Source organism: Suricata suricatta, chromosome 14, assembly GCF_006229205.1.
Source record: "Suricata suricatta isolate VVHF042 chromosome 14, meerkat_22Aug2017_6uvM2_HiC, whole genome shotgun sequence".
In the NCBI taxonomy this organism is placed as follows: domain Eukaryota; kingdom Metazoa; phylum Chordata; class Mammalia; order Carnivora; family Herpestidae; genus Suricata; species Suricata suricatta.
Genome location: NC_043713.1, coordinates 41,509,600 through 41,516,006, shown reverse-complemented (window position 1 = coordinate 41,516,006; position 6,407 = coordinate 41,509,600). Strand labels below are relative to the sequence as shown.

At 36.4% G+C, this 6,407-nt stretch overlaps 1 pseudogene; it reads right to left on the bottom strand.

The window, feature by feature from the left end:
• Positions 1-1,526: 1,526 nt before the first annotated feature.
• Positions 1,527-1,940, bottom strand: LOC115278212 (annotated as a pseudogene).
• Between the last annotated feature and the right edge of the window lie 4,467 nt (positions 1,941-6,407).

Here is a 6,407-nt window from a genome sequence, read left to right as displayed (position 1 = left end):
TTTTCAAAATGTGCAAATTCTGTTTTAGTTCTTAGATGCTCAAGTCTTCAGGACCCCTCTCCTTACACTCCCTGTTCAAACTCAATTTCTCTGAAGTCTTTGGATATGTCATTTTTGATAATAAGAATTTCTTTTTTCAGGCCTCCTTCATGTTGACCCCTCTTAGGAGAACAAATATTTTAATTAAGATGAATTTTTTGCAGAAGTGTTAGTGTTCCTGATTTTATTGATTTTTTTTCCTTCCTCTCTCTCGCTTTTTTAACACCTGGATAAATATACAATTATTATACAAATTATATATTTATGTGTTACATAAAATATTACATACAGTGTACTTGCAAACATAATGCCTTCAACAATCTTTTATGTAAATTATTTTTACTATTAGAAAGAAAAGCTGGAATTATTCTGAACTTACTTTCATATTCCATCTACTCCATGAATGTGACAAAGGTGATCATCTCGTAAGAATAGCATTCAGAACACCTGAAAGCTAATCTAACCAGACTTTCCAGCCTCTTACCTTGCTGTATTCTTTACAGATTTTATGCTTCATACATAGTGAGCTACTCAGACATATTACACATTGTCATGACTCCATATTTTGCTCATGCATTTCTTCATTTGGGCACAGTGTTCCCTGGTTACTTGTTATTTAAATACAAGGGCCCTCTCTAATCATAGACATTTAGCAAATTCTCAGGCTGGAGAAAGCAAATTTAAACAGACGTCCCTCTTGCAGGACTTCTCAAACATGTAATAAACTAGTACGTCCTGTGACCATCCAAAAAGATGTAATACTGAGCATTTCACACATATATTTGTTTACATGTATGTCTTGGCTCTTTAATGAGTACCAGAAATTTTGTGCAACAGGGGAGGACACATCAATATAGACCAAGAGGAATCACATAAGAGGGGGGCTGAACTGTAAGTGGGTTGCTGTGGTGATTTGAAGAATGCAAATGACATAAAGGGGTCCGAGCAATGGGATTTTTACTGTGGAAGTCCAAAACAGTAGGAGACTAAACTAAGGTTGTAGTAGAAGGGATGGAGAGAGAGAGAGGATGTTTGAGACATTTCCAGGTGATAAAATCAATAGAAATGTGTAGCTAATTGAATGAAAGGGGAAATTAAGGTTCAAGAATGACACTCAGAATTATGACTTATGTAAATGGGTAAATGGGGCTTGCCAATGGTGAGACTATATTGGTAGAAATTTGTTTAAAGAGAAAGGTCATTTTGGTTTTGGAAATGTCAGTGTTGAGCTTTTAGTGGAAATCCACATGGGCATATTCAGTTTGAAGTGAGATTCAGGAGTTTGGCAGAATGATCTGGGCTGGAAATAGCATTTATGAATCACCAAAATACCTGTGAAATTAGAAGTTATATATGCAAATGAAATTACCAAGTATTAAAATGATGATTTTATTGGTCCTTGATTTCAAGGTGCTTACCATTCTTTATTTTATTTTTTTATGGTTTTATGGTTTTATTAACACAAATATGATGTGCACATAAACTGTCTATTCATTTTCTTCGCTGCACAGCCTGGCATTGGGATTCGTGACTCTGATGGCCAGTTGGGCTGCTCTCTCCACAATGGCTTTACGGTTCTTGGAGGAGACATTGTGAGCAATCTCTGCACAGTAAGATTTGTTGCACATCAGCAGCACTTCCAGCTCCTTGACATTGTGGACTAGGAACTTCCTGAAGCCACTGGGGAGCATGTGCTTTGTTTTCTTGTTGCTCCCATAACCAATGTGGGCATCAAGATCTGGCCCTTGAATCTTCTGCGCACCCTATTGTCAATACCTCTGGGTTTCCGCCAGTTGTGCTTAATTTTGACATATCGGTCTGACTGGTGCCGGATAAACTTCTTGGTCCTCTTTTTAATGATCTTGGGCTTCACCAGAGGTCTGAGGACAGCCATGATGCCGAGTAACAGATGCCTGCCACCTCTGCAGGCAGCCCCCAGGAAGAGAGACCATTCTTTAATAATGATGATTATGGACAATTAAAATTGAATTAAATTATACTTCTTAAGGGATTTTAAGAATATTTGTGATTATTTTTATTTTAGAGATAAGATAGAATAACACTTTTTCTGAGTTCTTGTTCTGACCAGAATAAACTCTATTAATAAAGTCATTCACCAAAAGCCATAATTACTAAAAATAGATTAGACGTTATAAAAATACTAAAGCTGTTATCATGAGTCAAGGCTTCTATGGCTTTTCATCCTGCTTGTACGGATTGTACATGGAGACCTAAAAATGCATCATTAGAAGCACATGTATAGGCAATGAAAGTGGAGCTAATAGTAGCCAACAATAGTCAAATGTAAATGACTTCTAGCACACTCAACACTAGTCACATCTATCCTAAGGGCAAATATCTACTCTCAACTGTGATCCAAGGGTTATAGAATAGTGAGGGATGAGTTACTGGTATCAGCATTACCTTTGTCATATAGCACGTTCCTTAAAGTATTTAGAAAATATTAGTGTAGCAATTTAGATTAGATTGAAAATGTGCAATATGATTTTTTCATATCTCCTTATTTCTACTGGAAAATGTCATTGCCATCCGGAACAAGGATGTAAAAACTGACCTAATATTTCTCTTGTATTATTAACATTAATTTTATTCTTGACCTAAGTCAGTTTAAAAATAGTAGCAAGGTTTTATAATTTATTGGAGTTATATATATATATGGATAGTAAAGCTGTTCTACTCCTATGTTCATGTAAAGCATCTATAGACTTTGAGGTCTGCATTATAACAAAAACAATATGTGGAGGGAAAATCATTCAGTGTGTAAAGTACTAAAAGAAGCAGAATAAAGTAGAGATGGAGATTAATGAAAACATTTTATTTTCTGTTATTTTTAAACAATTCAAAGTATTTATCTATTTACATTTAAAGTGACATATTTAAGGATGGAAAATGGCTGGTTACAATAAATAAAATATAGCCATTTTTAATGGAGAGCTAGGGGTAAAGAGAATACAATTGCTTGAAAATTATATGGAGGCAGAGGGAATTTAATGCCATGAGACCCATTGCAGTTAGTTCTGAATGAGATGAAGAATTAGCATGTGTTGTTGACTACACCAAATCCAAGCACAAGGAAAAAGCAAGAGTGAAACTATTTTTTCTCATAGTCAAACACAAAGCTTATATCTCCACAGATCCTGGGGACAGTCAAGGTGGTTAAGTCACATTGTGAACAAACACAGTTCTAGGGTCAAAGATGACCGAGCACAGATGTTGTAGCTTAGACTGGGAAAGTAGCACTTCTCATTGTGGTATTTTCTAATTCTTCATTACTCTAGGAAGATCACTGATGGCCCTATGACACTTTGGGTAAGAAAACAATATCCTAACATTAATCAGAGAGTTGGTAATTTAGAGGTAATGTTGTAGGTTGGCTGGGATAAGGAACCTACAATAACAAGCACAGATTGCTCCCAGCCCTGAACGTTTCCTCTTTTTACATAATGAAAATATTTAATCATTGTTAAGGTACAGTCACTGACAAACCAGAACAGACAATGGCTACAGTGGTAACCCACCAAGAAGTGTATTATACCCTACTCCTGATACAAGTGGTATCTTGAAGTGGTGGTTATGAAGATCTTTTCTGTGCCAGCCAATATCTCTTAACTTATTGGATACTAGAGATGTTTCTGAGTGACAGGTGAAAATAGGGGATTCAAAACAGAAGCTTTTAGAAACATTTTCCCAACCGGTATAGTTATCATGGTGAAAAACAGCTGAATATGATCTTTGTATCAACCCAACTTCCTCTCAGATTCCAATAGAGGGAGCCCTATGAAATACCAGGAGCTATGAGGAGTTTCTGGGAGGCTTTCTGCAGTAATTTTGCCTTTTTAGATGTCAGAGAACAAGGGAATAATTGAACTCAGTTTAACACTTCAAAGACTCTTGTGCTCTGAGACATATTCACCTCCCTACCCACCTTACCTCTAAGGAACTTAAAGTTCTTCTCAAACAGAACTGGTGAAAATATGTGCATACTGGAATCAATGGCATATAGCACATGTTGTGTAATAAGTATGCATGTATTTGCATAAAGTATATAGTGATTGCATCTTAAACAATTCACTGAGGAGGAAGATCAAGTCCAACACTGTGCTGGAAAAGAAATCTTTTCTTAAAGTGAGATAAAATATACAAAATGAAATCAATTTTTAAAGTAAGATAAGAGATACAAAATGTAGAAAACAAAAGCAGAAATGTCAACCTGTCTGTAATAGGAGTTTCAAAGAGGAAAAAAGTAATAAACATGAAAAAGTATTTAAAGAATTAAGTAATTCCTTCAATTAAAGAAAGATACTAGTTCTCAAGTCAAAATTGATGTAGAGTCCCAAAATGATGTTATTTAAAAAAAAAAGAAAAAGAAAAATGTTACAAGAGTAAAAGTATTATAGGAAATTTTAAGAAGTTTTAAGAAAAGGTATATTCTAAAAATGAAAAGTATTGATTGTTCTCAGACTTTACAGTAGCTTGCTGGATGCAAGGTGACTATCAAATATTTTCAAACTGATAAAGAAAAAGAACTTTTTAAGAGGAATCTTTTCCCTTTTTCTTTTTCTTAATGTTTTATTTATTTTTGAGAGAGTAAGAGAGAGACAGTGTGAGCAGGGGAGGGTCAGAGAGAGAGGGAGACACAGAATCAGAAGACAGGCTCCAGGCTCCGAGCTGTCAGCACAGAGCCCGACGGGAAGCCCGAACCCATGAACCACGAGATCATCACCTGAGCTGAAATCGGACTTCACCTGAGCCACCCATGTGCCCTGAGAGGAGTCTTCATAGCTTGATAAACTATTATCTAAATATGAAAGCTAAATATGTGTATTCTCAAACTAGTCTTAACCATACTATGTGAAGTTTGGTTTTATCCCCCAGGTGAAATGATTTTAAGATCCTAGCAAAATAGAGAATGTGCTAAAGTTCTTGTAGTGTTTTATATTAATAAGCTTTTAAAAATCTCAGACAAAATTGAGGGTGGGTTTTAATAAATTAAAAATATCCTGCAAAACAATAATTTGATTTACATATTGGAAGGTAGGAATAGATACATTTAGCCTAAAATAAGGATAGGAATATAGGAAATAGATGTCAAATCAGTAAAAAAGAAAGAGAGAGCCCCCTGTTGAATACAAATATATGATATAATGCTATTTAGCTAAGGAAAACCTACTTAAACAAGCATATAATAAGCTTAAACTGAAAGAGGGGAAATGTGTATTAAAAGACAAAATTTGGGGCACCTTAGTGGCACAGTTGGTTACGAGGTTAAGCGTCTGACTTCGGCTCAGGTCATGATCTCATGGTTGGTGGTTTCCAGCCCCATGTCAGGCTCTGTGCTGAATGCATGCTGGGAGCCTGGAGCCTGGAGCCTGGACAGAGATTAACAGAAGAAAATCAGATTCAAGAGGTGTATGTCCTGGGAATCCACGCATGTGTGAAGTTCCAAAGCGAGTGAGGCAACGTGAAGCTTATATGATCTAAGCGGAGGGGTAGGGATCTGAGGGGACAAAGGGGAAGAAGGACATTAGCAAAACGGCTAAGGAAGATTATTTGGGAAGAGAAGGTTGCCCTATTACATAGTGAGGTTTCTTAGGAAAAGGGGAGTCTCCGTTAATAGCTCTCTTCCTGGTACAGGCTCTTCTTTCCAGTGTAAATTTAGGCCGTGAGGTTTGTGGGCAGAGAGAGCTTTTCCTGCATCTGCTGGGTTTTTATTACTTTTAACTCAAAATAATCTTTATGTCTAAGTAGCCCATTTTAGGGCAGCCTGCCCTGGGGCCTCTACAGGAAGAATAAATCATGGTCTTCTATGCCTCTAAATTTAAAAACAAAAAAACCTGGAACTTAGAAGAGAAGAATTATACCAAAATGTACAGTGGGAGATTTCAACACCCCCCTCTCAGACACTAAGAGATGATAGTTGTATTTAATATGTAAAGATACCACAGATTTGAATAAGAAATTAATATTGCACTAATATATGTGAATACATATACATTAAATCCAGCGAAGAACAGCTATTTTGGGGGGGAATCACATGGAGTACTCACACACACACACACACACACACACACACACAGACACACACACACACATACACAAACACACACACACGGAGTTGACTAGATGGTAGGCCATTCACAAAGTAAGCCTAATATGTTTCAAAGAATCAATATCATGTAGACAATATTTTTAGAACATACTGCAAAAAAACCTAGCATGTTTACATTCAAGTACAGAGCACTTTCCAATAAAACTTTACACTGCATCCTAAATACTTCTCCCCCTATCTTTATCTCTGCACGCAGGTTACTCATCACCAAGCTTCCCTCAACTGCACCTTCTGATCC